General features: G+C 44.0%; 1 protein-coding gene across 9 annotated transcripts in view; it reads left to right on the top strand.

Annotated features, from left to right (window-relative positions):
• The window catches only part of kiaa0895l, a 57,247-nt gene that overhangs the window by 2,158 nt on the left and 36,612 nt on the right, over positions 1-18,477 (top strand). For 2 of the 9 annotated variants that reach the window (XM_048546384.2, XM_048546386.2), the window contains exon 1: positions 16,899-17,000. The exons of 1 other annotated variant lie outside the window; for it this stretch is intronic. The gene's annotated coding sequence lies outside the window, so the exon portion shown is untranslated. Of the gene's footprint in view, positions 1-16,429; positions 16,449-16,487; positions 16,594-16,898; positions 17,001-17,074; positions 17,464-18,477 lie in introns of those variants that run through there. 6 more of the 9 variants (XM_059651596.1, XM_048546385.2, XM_048546382.2 and 3 more) reach the window with 5 other exon arrangements.

Consider the following 18,477-nt stretch of genomic DNA (forward strand, 5'->3'; position numbering starts at 1 on the left):
ACTTAATTCAGTAGGTGTTTAGGTATGTCACCATCTCACCTAATTAAGTACACTTTCCAACTCTCAGCTCACCATCAACAAGAGCAGGTGATCTGACCCATTGCCTTTCCTACATAAGCCCCATGGAAGCAGCTACTTACAAAGCAACCACAGTCATTACACACAATGGCTGTCATACCTGAGAGTGCCTACAGAGGGCAGATTGACTCGGTCTGATGAAGCCCATAATTGACAGTGGGATACTTAACAGAAAAACACAATTGTGTGTTATCAGTAAGAGCTGGTTTTGCATCTCCTAATCAATATCGACAGTGATGCTTTTTGCAGTTTCAGTTCCTTCCTGAAATATTGGATTTCTATTATAGATTGCCACCCTATGACAAACTGTTTATTTTTGGAGTGTATTTTTGTTACTGGAATATTTTGTGAGTTTATTTTTGGTACTCTGGGTAATGTAGGAAAACTCATGCTCTTCATTGACTGTGTGGAAGCAAACCTTTGAGAATCAGAGTGCCTCCAATGAAACATTGATCACTCCATGCACTGCAGTGTGAATTTCACTGTTATTCTTTGTTGTGTTTCATCTCCTACCCTTCTCATTAGATTTGGGAGTAGGTATGGGCCATATAGCACCTGTCAATCATTAACATCATGCCTGATCCTTTACATCAGCTCCACTTTCTCACCCTGTTTCCATTTCCGTTAATCTCCTTAGTGCCCCAAAGTTCATTGATCTCAGTCTTGAACACAGTAAATAATAATCATCTACACCCTCAGCTGCAGTGAATTCCAACTACTCACATGCAAGTTCTGGAATCCCTACAGTGTGGGAACAGGCCATTTGGTCTGTCAAGTCCATGTCAGCCCTCCAAAGAGCTTCCTGCGCAGATTCAACCACCTGCGCTATAGCCCTGCATTTGCCATGACTAACCCACCCAGCCTGCACATCCTTGGATGATATGAGCAATTTAGCACACAGCCAATCCACCTAACCTGCACATCTCTAGACTGTGGGTGGAAAGCAGAGCAACTGGCATTAATCCATGCAGACACAGGGAGAATGTTGCAAACCCCATGTAGACCGTCACCCAAAGGTGGAATTGAATCTGGGTCCCTGGTACTATGAGGCATCAATACTAACTACTGAATCACCATACCATCCTGCTCCTCAGCTTGGTGCAATATGGGCCAGTGGAGAGTTTGCCCCATGAATCACACTGATTCCAGTTTAGCTAGGGCTTCTCTCCGTTGTTTCCAGCCTTTTTATTCTTTTGCCTTTCCACTTTGCGCAAGACGAATATCTGACTTTACTCATTAAATGGTCACCCCTTGCTATGATATAGTGAGTGTTGCCAGGGTATTCATTCTGAAGGAATTTGTTTCTTGGGAAATTTACAGGCATATGCACAAACACTGCTTTACTTGATCTTATCTGGAAACTTGCCCTTCTAGACATAATTTTAGTCTGGATAATAATCAGGTGTGAAAGGAATTGTATCATAGTGGTGGAACTGCAGTCTGAGTCTGTGTGGGCCCAGGTAAAATACCCTCTCTAACCACACACTGTAAAAAGTTATACTTTTTATTCAGTCCTTTATTCATTATTTTATATTCAACAAAGCTTCACAACAGCTAGATCCTATCTTGTTAGACCAACAATTCTGGGAAATTTGCTGTGAATTGCTATCTGGGAAATTATGATTTACTTTTTCTTGCTTTTCTACATTGAGTTGAGGTTTGGAATTTTATTTCATCCCCTTCCCAGGAGCAGACTAGCAGGCATTGAGTGGCAGGCATTAAATTGAGTGGCACATTGGAGGCACTGTGCCAGTTGCCTAGTCCCCTCTGCAGTGGTGCATGGTTACAGTTACCAGTGATGTGGGATCCTGCCAACTCTTGGATCAAACAAAACCCTCTTGTGGCTATTTAATGGTCATTGACATACTGCCTCCTGCCACCCTGGCAGGGTGCAATGCCAATGTGAGTCTGAGCAGACTGACAACAGGCTGGCCATCCTGTGCCGAACAGAGGTTACTCCCATCGTTCTTTCTTGTTCCGCCTCCCTGTTCTTTCAATTGTACTGACTGGCCTCCCTCCTCACAGAGGACTGCTAGACTGACTGCAGCAAAACCATGTACCACCAACCCTCCCCTGCCCCACTGACCTCCCCACTCAGATGGTGCAGTTGTGACCGCAATCTCACAAGTGACCACCACTCCAGGTGGTGCTGTTGAGGATGCGGAGAGCTGGACAATCTGGGAGGGAGGTCCTCTTCTCTCGGATGGGTTTGGAAGTCTCATGCCGATTCGATCACGCAATGGTTGAACAATTCCTTCAAAAGAACAGATTGCATGCAGAAGTCCTTGAATCTGGATTCGAACCCACAACTTTGTGAAAGGATCTTTATATGCTTTTTGCTGAATAACACCCAGCTGGTTTTCCCTGAAAGATTGCTGTGCTTTACTGGGAAGCAACCAGACAACAGTCTTCTATAAACATTACCGTTGCTGTTATTTTACGCTTCACACCATTTAATTCAGTGTGAAGTGTTTTCTTATAATCAAGCGCACAAACTAGTTACAACTCACAAGTCACAAGACAGAATGTCAATACAACACAGGCACAGGAATCAATTTGCCGATTTTTCAGACTGCTATTTCTTGAAATAGGATGATTGAAAAATATTTCGAGACAATGGTGAAATATAATTTTTTTTGCTGTTTATGAGATGAGGTGCCACTGCCTAGGCCTGTATTTCCAGTCCAGCCCTAATTTGTTGATGACATACTGCCTTCTTAAATCACTATACAACAGTGAGCCTGACATTAGTGGTGGGCAAATTGTTGGGGGAAATCCTGAGGGACAGGATTTACTTGTATTTGGAAAGGCAAGTACTGATTAGGGATAAACAACATGGCTTTGTGCATGGAAAAACATCTCTCACTAACTTGATTGAGTATTTTTACAGAAGTAGTGAAGAGGATTGATGAAGACAGAGCAGGAGACATGATACACAAGGACTTGAGCAAGGCATTTGGCAGGGTTCCTCATGGTAGACTGTTTGGCAAGGTTGGATCACATGGAATGCAGTAAGAACTAGCCATTTGGTTACAGAACTAGTGTGAAGGCTGAAGTAAAAGGGCAGTGTTGGATGGTTGCTTTTGAAACTGGGGGCCTATGACCAGTGGTGTGCCACAAGGATCGGTGCTGGGTCCACTGCTTTTTATCATTTATATAAATGATTTGGGTGTGAACATAGAAGATATGGTTAGTAAGTTTACAGATGACACCAAAACGGGAGGTGTAGTGGACAGCAAAGAAGTTTACCTCAGAGTACAACAGGACCTTGATCAGGTGGGCCAATGGGCCGAGGAGTGGCAGATGGAGTTTAATATAGATAAATGTGAGGTGCTGCATTTTGGAAAGGCAAATCAGGGCAGGGCTTATATGATTAATGGTAAGGTCCTGGAGAGTGTTGCTGAACAAAGAGACCTTGGAGAGCAGGTTCACAGTTCCTTGAAAGTAGAATGGCAGGTAGACAGGGTAGTGAAGAACGCATTTGGTGTGCTTGCCTTTAATGGTCAGTGCTTTGATTACACGAGTTGGTGGTCATATTGCGGGTGTACAGGACATTGGTTAGGCCGCTATTGGAATACTGCATGCAATTCTGATCTAAGATAATAAAATGTGAGGCTGGATGAACACAGCAGGCCAAGCAGCATCTCAGGAGCACAAAAGCTGACGTTTCGGGCCTAGACCCTTCATCGGGGTCTAGGCCCGAAACGTCAGCTTTTGTGGCTCTCTGATGAAGGGTCTAGGCCCGAAACGTCAGCTTTTGTGCTCCTGAGATGCTGCTTGGCCTGCTGTGCTCATCCAGCCTCACATTTTATTATCTTGGAATTCTCCAGCATCTGCAGTTCCCATTATCACGGATGCAATTCTGATCTCCCTGCTATAGGAAGGATGTTGTGAAGCTTGAAACAGTTCAGGAAAGATTTACAAGGATGTTGCCAGGGTTGAAGTGTTTGATTATAAGGTGAAGCTGAATAGGCCAGGGCTATGTTCCATAGAGATTCAGCGACTGAGGGATGACCTCACAGAGTTTTGTTAAATCATGAGGGGCCTGGATAAGGTGAATAGCCAAGGTCTTTACCGCAGGGTGGGGGAGTCCAAAACTAGAGGGCATAGGTTTAAGGTGAGAGGGAAAGGATATAAAAGGGACCTAAGGGTAACTTTTTCCCACAGATGGTTCTGCATGTATGAAATGAGCTGCCAGAGGAAGTGGTGGAGGCTGGTACAATGACAACATTTAAAAGGCATCTGGATGGTACATGATTAGAAAGGGTTTAGAGGGATATGGGCCAAACAGGACGAGATTAATTTAGGATATCTGGTCAGCATGGACAAATTGGGCTGATGAGTCTGTTTCTGTGCTGTACATCTCTATGTCACTGCAGTCTTTGGGTCTAGGTACATCCATCGTGTTGTTGAAAATGGGGTTCCAGGATTTTGAATAAAAGGTGTTACAGTTCCAAGTCTGTTTGGGGAATCAGCAGGTCTTAGTGTTTCCAGGACCTTGGATTTCTAGGTAGTAATGGTTGTGGCTTTGAAAGGGCCATCGAAAGTGCCTTGGTGAGTTGCTGCAACGTAGATTGTACTCACTGTTGCCACCATGAGGTTGTTGCTGGTGGCTATCAAAAGGAGTCGATGTATTACAACAGATAACAATGCACAGTCAGATTGGATGGTACAATGATCTATCTAATTAGCATTTTAAAAATTCCCTTGGGTGTCATTGGCTGGTCTGCACTCATTGCCCATCCCCGAATTGCCATTGAGAAGGTGGTGGTGAACTGCCTTCTTGAACCACTTCAGTCATGTAGCCTGAAGTTGACCCACAAGTAGGGAAGGAATTCCAGGATTTTGACGTAGCAAAGTAAAGGAATGGCAATATTTTTCCAAGTTATGATGCTAAGTTCGAGGGGAACATGCATGTGATGACGTTCCCATGTGTCTGCTGAACTAGTCCTTCTAGGTGTAAGTGTTATGAGTTTGGAAGAAGGAACACAGCAGACCAAGCAGCATCAGAGGAGCACGAAAGTTGATATTTTGGGTTGGGCCTCTTTATGAAGCTGGGTCCTGACCTGAAACATCAGTTTTCCTGTTCCTCTGATGCTGCCTGGCCTGCTGTGTTCCTTCACCTCCACACTGTGTTATCTCTGACTCCAGCATCTGCAGTTCTTGCTATCGCTGAGTGGGTTTGGAAGGTACTCTTCAAGGTTACTTGGTGAATTTCTGTAGTGCATCTTGTAGGTAGTACCCACTGCTGTTGCTAAATGTTGATGGTGGAGGGAGTGGTTGCTTGTGCGTTGATGCCAATTGAGCAGGCTGCTTTCTCCTGGATGGTGCCAAGTTTCTTGCATGTTATTGGAGCTGCACTCATCCAGGAAAGTGGGGAGTATTCTATCACACTCCTGACTTGTGCCTTGTAGATGGTGGACTGGCTCTGGGGAGTCAGGAGTGAGTTACTCGCCGCAGTATTCCTAACCTCTGACCTGCTCTTGTAGCCATTGTGTTTGTGGTGAGCCCAGTTGAGTTTCTGATCAATAGTAACTCCAAGGATGTTGATATTGGGGGATTCAACACCATTGAATGTCAAGGGGTGGTGGTTAGGTTGTTTCTAATTGGAGAATGTAATTGCCTGGCATTTGTGTGACACAAATGTTACTGATCACTTATAAGCCCAAGCCTGGATATTGTCCAGATTTTGTTGCATTTGGACACGGGCTGCTTCAGTACCTGAGGAATCACAAATGGTGCTGAACATTGTGCTATGATCGTCCAATATCCCCACTTCTGACCTTAAGATGGAGGAAGATCATTGATGAAGCAGCTCAGGATGGTTGGGCTGAGGACACTACCCTGAGGAACTCTTGCAGAGATGTCATGGACTGACGACCACCTTAATATGTGCCAGGTGTAACTCCAAGCAGTGGAGTTTGCTCCCTCATAGCATTGGTACCTATTTTACTTTACAATGCTGGTTCTAAGTTAAATGTGGTCTGATAACCTTAAAGATTTCCCCATCTATTTGTCTTCAAAGATGCAACATAATTGTATCAGCCTTAGTCTAGTTCCTCACGCATACTAACATCAAACTGCCCTATAAATTGTGTTTGAATCCCAGACTGAGAAGATGAAAGCCCATGCTTGTTTTCAGGCATCTAAATGAAATGCTGTGAATAGTCAAAGCGAATGGTTCTTTGTGCTTGTTGATATAAAACACAACATAGCCCTTAATTTGAACCAAGTGGTACAAATGGGCCATCTCACACAGAATGAACAGGTGATAATGGTGGGAAGTGGACCCATATCATATCAGCACTGTTCTGATGTGTGACTTCACAAGCTTCAAAATCTCCCCTTCCCCCACCGCATCCCAAAACCAGCCCATTTCGTCCCCTCCCCTGACTGCATCACACAACCAGCCCAGCTCATCCCCTCCCCCCACTGCATCCCAAAACCAGCCCAGCCTGTCCCTGCCTCCCTAACCTGTTCTTCCTCTCACCCATCCCTTCCTCCCACCTCAAGCCGCACCTCCATTTCCTACTTACCACCTCATTCCGCCTCCTTCACCTGCCCATCTTCCCTGGACCGACCTACTCCCTCCCTACTGCCCCAACTATACTCTCCCCCTACCTATCTTGTTTCCTCTCCATCTTCAGTCCGCCTCCCCCTCTCTCCCTATTTATTCCAGTTCCCTCTCCGCATCCCCCTCTCTGATGAAGGGTCTAGGCCCAAAACGTCAGCTTTTGTGCTTCTGAGATGCTGCTTGGCCTGCCGTGTTCATCCAGCTCCACACTTCGTTATCTACTATCTGCAAACACAGGTTAGGAGAGCAAAGTATTAGTGTCAGAACCTGTGATAAGATCACCAAATTTATGTTACAGTTTGGCGGTAGACCAGTAATTTCATATGAAATGAAGTTGGGGACATAATTAGAGGAAAAAGCCACAAGATTACACTGGTCTGAACAAACAAAATTAACATTACCATACAACATTGGAATGATAAAAATATGCAATATATTAACACAACTTGTACTCTTAACATCCAGAATTAACATAAGGTAACAATATGTTAATAGACAAACTGGGGTTAACCTTCCCACAGACTACACTTTACTGGCTAGTCCAGTCAAAACAGACCCCACCCCTAGATGTTAATGACGTTGTGGGTCACCAAAGCTCATTAAAACTGTCTCCTCTACAAAGAATTTGAATTCTTCACATTAAGATCTGGCTTCAGAACCCCTTCAAAAATCTCTCTGCTTCAAACTGCCTCAAAGGTTGCCCATATCTTGATGTTTCAATCTCTTCTTCCAAGAGTAAGTTGCACAGGTCCTCAACACTTACTTACCAGCAGAATTTAAACTTTTAGAAAACAGTTAGCTTCCCAAGATGTCACTGAATTTAGTCAAGCTACAATCTTTCTCAGATGCATCATGCAAATACTGATTGTGAGATAATAAGGTGTAGAGCTGGATGAACACAGCAGGCCAAGCAGCATCAGAGGAGCAGGAAAACTGGCGTTTCGGGCCTGGACCCTTCTTCATTTTCTGAAGAACGGTCCAGACCTGAAACGTCAGCTTTCCTGCTCCTCTGATGCTGCTTGGCCTGCTGTGTTCATCCAGCTCTCCACCTTGTTATCTCAGATTCTCCAGCATCGGCAGTTCCCACTATCTCTGAATCAATACTGATTGTGAGCCTTCTTCACCACACACTCAGATGCACCAAGCAATCACACAACGTTGTGGGAAGTAAGGGAGGAAATTACGAGACCCCTTGCAGAAATATTTGCATCATCTATAACTATGAGTGAGGTGCCTGATGACTGGAGGCTGGCTAACGTTGTACCTTTGTTTAAGAAAGGTTTTAAGGGGAAACTGAGGAACTGCAGACCTGTGAGTCTGGCTTCAGTTGTGGGTAAATTAGTGGAGGTGAATAAAATAAACAGGATTTGAGGATTTTTAGAGAGGCAAGTGTTGATTAGGGATAGCAAGCATGGTTTTATGTGTGGAAGATCATGTCTCACAAACTTGATTGAGTTTTTTGAGGAAGTTACCAAAAAGGTGGTTGATGACAGAGCAGTAAACGTTGTTTATTTGCATTTCAGTAAAGCCTTTGACAAGGTTTCACACAGTAGACTAATTTGTAAAGTTAGGTCACATGGGATTCAGGGTGAGCTTGCACATTGGATACATAACTGGCTAAAAGGTAGGAGACAGAGAGTAATGGTGGAGGCTTCCTTTTCTGACTGGAGGCCTGTGACCAGTGATATTCCATTGGGATCGGTTCTAGGTCCTCTTTTGTCATTTATATAAATAATTTGGATGAGAATATGGAAGGCATGATTAGTAAGTTTGAGGATGACACCAAAATCGGTGGCATCATAGAAAGTGACGAAGGTTTTCTAAGATTACAAAGGGATTTTGATCAAATGGGTCAAGAGGTTGAAACATGGCAAATGGAGTTCAATCTGGATAAGTGTGAGGTATTGCATTTTGGTACAACAAATAAGGGTAAGCTTCTACAATGAACGGTAGTGCCTTGGGTAAGTGTTGTAGAACAGAGGGACTTAGGATTGCAGTCACATATAGATGGGATGGTTAAAAAGGTGTTTGACATGCTTCCCTTTATTGCTCAGTCCTTTGAGTATAGGAGTTGGGACTTTATGTTGAGATTGTACAGGATATTGGTGAAGTTCTTTCTGGAATACTATGTCTAGTTCTGGTCACTCGGATATAGGAAGGGTATTGTCAAGCTGGAGAGAGTTCAGAAGAGATTTACCAAAATGTTGCTTGTTATGGAAAGTTTAAGTTATTATGAAAGGCTGGATAGGCTGGGACTTTTTTCATTGGAGCACAGGAGGTTGAGATGCGACCCTGGTAGAAGTTTATAAAATAATGAGAGGTAGAGTTGATGGTACTTGATATTGCCCTTTGATGGGAAATTTCAAGAGTTGGGGGCACATTGTTAAAGTGAGAAGAGAGAGATTTAAGAAAGACATAAGACGCAATTTGTTTACACAGAGGGTGTTCACATGTGGAATGAACTTCCTGATGAAGTGGTGGATGCAATTACAATTAGAATGTCTAAAAGACATTTGGATGGATACCTGAATAGGAAGGGTTTGGAGGGATATGGGCGGAGCAGGCAGGTGGGACTAGTTTAGTTTGGGATTATGTTCTGCATGGACTGTTTGGACGGAAGGGTCTGTTTCCGTGCTGTATGACTCTATGACTCAGAAGTCATTGATGATGAAAAGTCATCATCAATGCCTTCCAAGGATTGCTCCCTTTATTTGGCTTCAGCACTCTTCCTGTTTCAAGTTACAGCAAAGCACTCGCAGCAAATTCTCAGATAAGTTAAAACCAAAGAACTTTTTTAAGCTCCACCCAGCCTTGAGGTGACATACCTATTCTGAGTCATTGTGTTTTTACAGGCTTTCAGAGTTCACTGAATGCTTTTTAACCTAACCACAAAAACAATTTCTCTGAACCTTCATTACTGCAATCTTTGCAAAGCTATGTTTCCAGTGAAGTAGGTCAGTTGTTAATTTTATAGAGGGATGGCACAGTGCTTCAGTGGTTAGCACTGCAGCCTCAGAGTGTTGGGAACCCAGGTTCGATTCCACCTTCGGGAGGCTATCTGTGTGGAGTTTGCATATTCTCCCCATGTCTACAAGGGTTTCCTCCAGGTGCTCCAGTTTCCTCCTACAGTCCAAAGATGTGCAGATTGGGTGGACTGGCTACCCACAATTGCCTAGGGTTTGCAGATTTGGGGGAGCCTAACTTTCCCTCGGACACCAGATGTGGAAACATTTTTTGGACACAGAGAGACCAGAACACAACTGAGGCTGGCATATTATTATGGGGAGCAAGAGTGATTGTCCCCCAGCAATGGTAGCCTCCAGCTACTGGTTGTACTCCACCATGGCCATCCAGGGGTTTCCAAGAGGAACATGTTGGCAAGAACGTATGTCTGGTGGCTGGGACTGGATGCAGACAAAGCTGTATTGGTGGGGGGGAAATGCCTAGAGTGCCAGCAACAAGAATTACGGTCAGCAGCTCCACCACATTTGTGGGAATGGCTGGGTAAAGCCTGAACTCAGTTACACATTGATAGTGCAGGCCCTTTCATGGGCTCAATGTTGTTTGTCATTGTGGATGTCCACTCAAAGTGGCTGGACGTGCACGAAACTCATTTGTCAAACGCGGTACAAAAACTGTCTGCATCTTTTACAATACACAGATTCCCGGAAGGATTGGTCACAGATAACGGGTCATAGTTTACCAGCAGGGAATTTGAGCGTTTTCTAAAATCAGATGGTAATCATCACATAAGGACAGCTCCAAATCATCAATCATCCAATGGTCTGGCAGCCCAAGGAGTGGTTCAAATGTTGAAGGCCTGCAATATTCCCAGATACCAAACTGTTCCAGTTCCTTAGGAGCACAAAAACTGATGTTTTGGGCCCAGACCCTTCTGATGAAGGGTCTGGGCCCAAAACGTCAGCTTTTGTGCTCCTAAGATGCTACTTGGCCTGCTGTGTTCATCCAGCTCCACACTTTGTTATCTGCAGTTCCCGTTATCTCTGTTCCAGTTCTTATTTGATTATAGGACCAGCCCTCATGCATCTACAGGGATTGCTCCAGCAAGTTGCTAATGGGGAGAAGACTCTGCACCAGGTTAAATCCGATCTTCCTGGACCTTGAAATGGCATCAGGAACTTTAATGCTGGAACACAAGACTGCGCTAAGTGAGAAATACAGCTTACTTCTGGCCACGAAGTTTCATGTAGGAACCACAGGAATGGCCATGCATGGGTAAGAGGCATGATTGACACAAGGTCAGGTCCAGTGCCATGTAAAGTTTGACTGGGTGCAACTGTCCTGAATAGGCACATGGACCATATGAAAGTTGCATACTTGCAAATGGTGCTGGAGCAAAGCATTTCTGGCTCCTCGACTGCCTTTTCAAAGGTTCTGGAACCCTTGGGTCCTCCCTCTCCATCAACCGTTGAAAATAAGTTGGAATCTGAGATGGACACAGCAGATGTCACCTTCTCAATGCTTTTGCCACCTGAAGAGGAGAATGAGTTTCTTCTGAGATGCTCCAAGCGTGAGGCGAGCTACTGTGCAATACATGCCACCAGTTTCAGAGCAGAGTTGGAGGATCCTGACCCAGTGCTATAGTGTCTCAGGGGGAGCTACAAAAAAAACTTTGTCCTCAGACTGCCAGGGGGCGGGATTGTAATGAAAACAGCCAGGTGGACCACCTAGGAAATGAGTTCCCCAACTGGGGCTGTTAACCTGGTCCAATCAGGGAGCCCTCGCTGACAGACAGAAACAGCCTGCCTGTTCACTCTTGACAGCTGCATCTGAGAGAGCTGGATCATTGTCAAGGACTCTCCATGTGTAAATAAAGGGTGACTTGGTGATGGGATACCAGCCTCTGTGGAGTTATTTCAGTTTTCTCTCTTCAATTCTCATTCTATGGGTATCCTTCTGCATTGCAACCTGTTCTTAGTGGCCTAGCAATCACTAATGCCCAATATTTTAAATATGTTACCTCCTTAAAGGTTAAAGCAGCATGACTTCAAAGGGCTTCAATTGCATTTAACCCATTTTCAATGATTAAACTTTAATTTCTAATACTAAAAATGATATACTAAAATACATGAATCATGAATTCGATATTTGCAACAACATTGTATTTGCATGCACGACTGCAGCTCCAGTAGCACTCGATGAGCTCAATGCATTCTATGCTCGCTTTGAACAGAAGGTCAGTAAAATGATGGCACCTATCCCAACAGCCTCCGATGCACCTGTACCCATGGTCACTCCCGCAGATGTTAGATCAGCCTTCTTGAGAATGAACCCATAGAAAGCGACTGACCTGAATGGAATCCCCGGCCATGCACTCAGATCCAGTGTGGACCAGCTGGCTGGAGTATTCGTAAACATCTTTAACCTCTCCTTAGTCAATCTTAAGTCCCCACCTGCTTCACCAAGACCACCATCATCCCAGTGCCAAAGAAAAATCATTCAGTCTGCCTCAAAGACCACCATCCTGTAGCTCTGACCTCCATAATTATGAAGTGCTTGGTCAGTCATAGCTCACATCTTCAGCCTCCCAGATTACCTTGATCCTTTACAATTCACCTGCTGGTACAACAGGTCCACTGCACATGCCATCTCCCTGGCCCTACACCCATCTCTGGAACATCTAGGTAACAAGGGTATCTGCGTCAGGCTCCTACTTATTCACTACAGCTCTGCCTCGAATACCACAATACCAAACAAGCTCATCTTCAAACTCCAAGACCCTGATCTTGGCTCCCCCTCTGTAACTGGATCCTTGACTTCCTGACCCATAAACCGCAATCAGTCAGAATAGGTGACAACACCTCCTTCACTATAATCCTCAACACTGGTACTCTGCAAGGCTACATGCTCAGTCCCCCACTGTACTCCTTACACACTCATGACTGTGTGGCCAAATTCCACTCCAGCTCCATTTATAAGTTTGTTGATGACACCATGATTTTAGGGCGGATTTCAAACAACAATGAGGTGGAGTACAGGAAGGAGATGGAGTGCTGAGCAGCCTGGTGTAAAGTCAACAACTTCTCCATCAACATCAGCAAAATGATAGAGCTGATAATCAACTTCAGGAAGTGGAGCGGAGGGCACACCATGTCCATACCAACAGTGCTGAGGTGGAAATTGTCAAATTCCTAGGAGTCATGATCACTAACAATCTGTCTTGTCCATCCCTGTGGATACAATGGTGAAGAAAGCACAACAATGTCTCTACTTCCTCAGGAAGCGAAGGAAATTTGGCATGTCCGCAATGACCTTACCAATTTTTATAGGTGCACCATAGAAAGCATTCTATCTGGATGCATCACAGCATGGTATGGCAACTGCTCTGCCCAGGACCACAAGAAACGACAGAGTCGTGAACACAGCCCAGGCAATCACGTAAACCAGCTTCCCAACCATTGACTCCATCTATATCTCTTGCTGCCCCGGGAAAGCAACCAACAGAATCAAAGACCCCTCCCACTCCATTATAGTCTTTTTCACCCTCTTCTGTTGGGCAGAAAATACACAAGTTTGAATAAATATCCGAGCAGTTTCAAGAACAGCTTCTTCCCAGCTGTTATCACACTTTTGAATGGACCTCTCAAATGTTAATTCTAATCTCTCTCTCTACACCTTTTCTGCGGCTGTAGCACTGTATTATGCACTCTGTCCCTCTACCCTGATGCACTTTGTATGGTACAATCTGCCTGTATAGCACTCAAAACAATATTTTTCACTGTATCTCAGTACATGTGGCAATAATAAATCAAATCGAATCAAGAGTTTTTATGGGGACAAAGTGGTCCCCCATCCATCATTTGAACATTCTTACCATCAACCACTGATACAGTTTGTCAATATTTGCTATACGTAAGAAGCACTGCATCAGGTTTCTTCAACTGTACCTTCCAAACCTGTGCCATATCCCACCTAAAAGGACAAGGGCAACAGATTCGGGGGAGCATCACCTTATTCAGGTTCCCTTCCCACGGGTCTATTCCCTTGCTAACAATATTAGTGTTCAAAAGCAACAAGTACTGCAGCATTCACGAAAGCAGCTCAACTACCTGCACTAGGACAACTATACAGATGGGCAACAAATGCTGTTTTGCCAATGATATTCACATCCCACAAACAAAAAACATCAAAATTGTTGTTGAGTGATTTACATTACTGTGCCATTAGCCTTGCCAAACATGAGCTCAATGCCAGCATCCCCGTGAGTATCAGAAAACAGTTAACTTTGCACCACAAACATGAATGTATCTCATTGCAAACATTGAGGACTGATAATTCATGTTGCAAAGATCCTGTCAATTACGCCATTTAAGTCCTGAAAATGAAACCCCAACCTGCAGTCCTGAAATGGGGAAAAATTGAAACTGACAAATCTCACTTCAGCAGGGAGTAAAATGTTCATAAGGGATTTTTTGGATTAAACTTTTAATTTTTAACATTTTGACCTGCCTTTCTCAAATTCTTCCCATTTTTTGTTTCTCTTTTTGTATCCAATTTGACTCTATTTCACCCTATTCCTATTTTTGCTTTGCTCCTTTCTCTACCCCTAATTTTAATTCATTTACCAAATGGATCAATAGATTTTATGTTCAGGTCGTCCCATTGACCTTATTTGGGTTGTTATCGGCTAGAATTTACAACAGTTTGTGGCCAAACTAATGCTGTCACTGGTCACAGCTTAAAGTGCACCCCTTACCATTTTTCACTATGTTACACGACTTCTTTCTCAGAGTAAGAAATCATCACAGGGGAATTAAAGTGGACTGAGAATGGTAAGGTCTACTTCTACTTGTCGTCAATTTAAATAAGTCCCTTTAAGGGCCTCCTACCCTTAGAGATGTGATATTTGTAAAACTTCTTAATATTTTTTGTACTGATTCAAGTTAACAAAACTAACCATTCAACCTTAACATTTGAAGCTTGTGGTGATCATTATGTATTTGTGGTGGGGGTGCTGATTGATGACGGTGAGGTCAGGGTTGTCGGGGTGAGCATCGTCGTGAGAGGACAGGAGAGTTTTTGGAAGAGGGAATGATGGGAAGGAACACTTGCAGCTGCTGGGAAAGGTGAGTGAGCTTTGTTGGGAGGCGTGATTAAGGGAGATAAATGTTGTTGGGGATGCAGTTTCTTGAGTGCATGGGGAGAGTATTGCTGGAGATGAGCATTACTGCAAGTGGAGGAAGCAGTGCATTGTTGCAAGAGTTGCCATGACAAGAGAATGGGGAGATGGTCAGCGTTGTGAAGGTTAATGAGGGTGTAGAGTAGAGGGAGCATTCGCAGCAATGTGGGGGATAAGCAATGTTAGGAGGAGATTGGAGATCTAAGCATTCTGGATGATACTGGAGGGAGTGAGCAATGTCAGGAGCGATGCAAGGTGTGAATATTGTTTAGGGTGGGGAAGTGAGCGTTGTTGAGGTTGTGGGAGTCTATTAGAGAGTGCGTAGGTTATGAGGCCATCAGCAACAGCGGTACCTGCCATTGACCATTGTCCTTTGCCTCAGATTAGCAGCAGGACAGTCCCAGGATAAATATCCAGGTAGGTATAGGCATAAAGCCCAAATCTCCACCCCTGAGATTCCCTACAGGGTGGAAAGAGATCATTCAGCCCATCAAGTCAATACCAACTCTCAGAAGAGCATCCCATCTGGACCCAGTCCCCCATCCTCTCCCCATAATTCCACATCTCCCATGGCTAAATCTCCTAGCCTGCACATCCCCAGACACTACGGGGCAATATAGCATGCCGTTCCACCTTTGGACTGTGGCAGGAAACCCGAGCACCCAGGGGAAACCTATGCAGATACAGGGAGAATGTGCAAACTCCACACAGACAGCTAAGGCTGGAATCAAACCTAGGTCGCTGGCATTGTGAGGCTGCAGTGCTAACCACTGTGCCACTATGCCAACTTAAAGTCAAGGTCTGAGACATTCTTGGAACACCCTTGTCAGTGTAATTTTGCCCATTGTAAGCTTGTTTTTCCTGAATTAATACTGTACAAGCCAGTTCTCCTTCACAATTTGCATTGCCACAGCAATGAACATCTGAATATTCACACCTATTGCCATTGTAAGCTCGAAGCCAATGGCTGATATTTTGCAGTCAAGAGTGAAGCAGTAGCCCAAGTTCCTCATCTTGAATAAAGTTCTCTGTAAGATCTTCCTGCCTCAATATTGAAAATTTGGGGAGGGCTCAGCCATCAGGCCAGAGGCCTAGCGATGTCTGACATACCAGCAACTACAGGGCCTTCCTCCTATTTACAGGTACTTGTTCTGAACTCTGAAACTGTGGTCAAATTCAGAAGGGTGTTGACAACATTAAAAAAAATCCTATGAGTTCTGACTCTAATTCAAGTGGGTGTAAAATTGACCAATTCACAGAACATACCATGAGACATTGCATTCATTCATTTCTGTTCCTTTGTTTTCCTGATATTTATGACTTGAGCTGACAATGGATACCTGGCTTCCTGGAGGACAACAGAAACGTCAGCTTTGGCAAGGCAAATAATGCAGAGTGAGGTGGAAAATGTGGACCTCACACTCTGTAACTCCTTGACTCTCCAACTGATTAGACTCTTTGTTACCAATGAATATAGAAAAAGAGTGAAATAGGAGCAGGAGTAGGCCGTTTGGCTCTTCGATCCTGTTCCTCATTTCAATATGGGAGGAGTTTCTATTCCTCCCTCCCAAAAAAATACTTTATTTATAAAATCTGTAACGAAAACACAAAACATTCCACTCCAATATTACAGAACTTGCAAGGAACTTGTAAAAGGTAAAGTCGCCATAGTCCCAGAAGACTACAGGGGTTGCTCTCTCATTCGAGAGAGAAGAATCGCTGGTCGGTTTAATCAGTGGGCGTGCTGCAACATTGCAAAATTCTAACGGTACTACAGGCCGAGAGTGACCCAGCGGGATCGGTAAAGGAAGCGATTTTTTTTCATTCATTCGTCAGCGCCAACAGCAGTAATGCCCGCCCTGTTGGCTCAGAGCTGCGGCTGCAGTGTGTGTGTGTGTGTATGGGGATGATTAAGGATGGCCGTACTGTAATCCCCCTGTTGTCCTCTGAATCCCTTTTCTTCGGGAACGGGGCAGTCGAATAAACTGTGATCATCGGCTCGCTGTCCTGCGTTAATAATAGCAAAGGTTGTCAGCTGCTTCCCTTCATCTCCTTCCCCTACTCTTAGAATAGCGCCTCCAGCAGCCTGCTTCCTCTGCACAGAAGACAAATCCTGCAAAGGGAAGGTTTTTAAGCTGAGACTCTCTCCGCCGCCAGGGGCTGTACATTTTTTTTGGAGGGGTAGCACGCTTTTATAACGACTGACATGTAAGTGGGTGATTTTATTTCCGCTCTGATATATCCTCTTCCCCCACGTCCAAAACAAAGTCCCAGATCGGACATTCGTCGCTTTTCTTTAAAAGTGATATTTTTCAGATATGTCTCGGGCGGTTTGTGCAATTCTTAGGGAGAATTCTGCGGCAGATGGGGTTACAAAGAATGTCAAAATCGGCTGAGGGAGCTATCACCAGTGGTTCAGTGTATTTGTGTGTGTGTGTGTGAGAAAGAGAGAAAGAAAAGGACTGTTTATTGTGCGAGTGAGTCCCGCTCTGTGCTGTATGAACGGCATTATCCAACAATCTGTTTATTGGACAATCAGCAGGCGGACCCGTTGTGAGACCCGCCTTTATACACTTTTTTTGCCACAGAGTTCACTGATTCTTATTATACGGCATTATTTGTTTGCCTAGGAGCGGTGCAGATGCTGATATGATCTGGCAAGCGGAGCAGTGTAAGTTTATGTTTTGGTTACCTGTGTTTTCTGTTTTGCTTACCTGCTACTGACGGCTAGACATCTCCCTGTCTTCCCCATCTGTTTCTATTGTTTGTTCCTGACCCACCCATTGCCTGAGATTGACTCACTGGCCGAAGTGAACAGCAGTTGTCAAGTTGGAGGCAAATGTGGGGGTGGTGACTGGTGCTAACCAGGGCTGTAACAGAGTTTGGAGTCCTGAGTCAGGCAATATCAACACGCAATATTTTTTGTCTGCTCAGCTTTAAAGGGGTTCAGAAAGCTCTTTATTTCCACGTTGTTTAAACAAGAAAGAAAACTATTCTATCTTTTATGATGTTGACTAACAGATCTCAGCAGTGCCTAAACTACCGGTCGTAGAATGGCAAGTTCGGGTTCGCGGTTTTGAAACAGAAAAAAGATTTTCAAAAGATTAATGTGGTTGAGTCGATATTCAAAGGTACACAAGCACTGGTACTCAGGATCCAGTGCTCTAACGTAGGCATTTACATTCAGGAGTATAATATGCGCAATCTGAATATGTATTTTTTCAAAAAAATCAAAAATTTATTAAAAAACCCAGAACATACAATATGTGCAATTAAAACACGATTTAAATATTTGTTTAAAAGTCCAGAGCATCAATATGCGCAATCTGAATATGTGCAATTTTTAAAAAAAATTCAAAAATGATTTAAAAATCCAAAACGTACAATATGTGGAATCTGAATATATGGAATCTTTTGTTAAACAAAAGAAAATTAAAAATCCCGAATATACAGTATATGCAATCTGAATATGTACAATTTTTTTTTTTAAATTGTTTAAAACTTTCATGAAAAATGCTCAGTATTTCTGGAATCTTGGATCTTCAGGACCCTATAGTCCGCCTGGAATGCTGGACTGAACGATAGGGAGCAGCTTATTAGAACAGAGCAGAACAAAGGAAATGGGGAAGGGGCGTGGGATACAGCGCTAGGGAAAATATAGAGAAATGAATTTCCCAAGAAATGC

The sequence above is a fragment of the Stegostoma tigrinum genome, chromosome 16, assembly GCF_030684315.1.
Source record: "Stegostoma tigrinum isolate sSteTig4 chromosome 16, sSteTig4.hap1, whole genome shotgun sequence".
Classification (NCBI taxonomy): domain Eukaryota; kingdom Metazoa; phylum Chordata; class Chondrichthyes; order Orectolobiformes; family Stegostomatidae; genus Stegostoma; species Stegostoma tigrinum.